This window comes from Tupaia chinensis, unplaced genomic scaffold, assembly GCF_000334495.1.
Source record: "Tupaia chinensis unplaced genomic scaffold, TupChi_1.0 Scaffold144899_1, whole genome shotgun sequence".
NCBI classification, from domain to species: Eukaryota; Metazoa; Chordata; class Mammalia; order Scandentia; family Tupaiidae; genus Tupaia; species Tupaia belangeri.
The window spans coordinates 1,146,895-1,147,397 of NW_006204759.1; positions in this window are offsets into that span (position 1 = coordinate 1,146,895).

The following is a 503-nucleotide window of genomic DNA, read 5'->3' on the forward strand; positions in this document are numbered from 1 at the left end:
CAAACCACGTCTTAGCCATTACACCATCTGCTAGTCCCTGTACTTTTTTTAAAAATTATTATTATTGGAACCAGCAGTTAGTGTAATGGCTATGTCGCTGGACTCCCACGTAGTCAACCGCGGTTTGCATCCCGGACCCGGTGGCTTAAAACTCATGCCGGGCGCGTGTGCGTGCGTGCCCAAGATCCTGAGAGGAGAATGGAGGAGAAGGGATTGCGGTGTGACCATCCCCTCTGGGGGGTGATTTCTCGCTTTCTGTCTCTATGTCTCTCTCTGTCTGTCTGGCAAGCGCACGTGCCCTGTAGCAAAAAAACTCTCAAAAAATGATTATTATTTTAATTTGCCAGAGGTGGGTGCACTTGTGGGTGAAAGAGGGAAAAGGAAAGTGAGAAAACATCCCACCCCACCCCACCATAGGAGATGGTCACGTCTCAGTCCCCTCTCCATGTCTCCCTCCTTTCAGAATGCTGGGCACTCTTGCACACACACCAGCACGCTTCTCA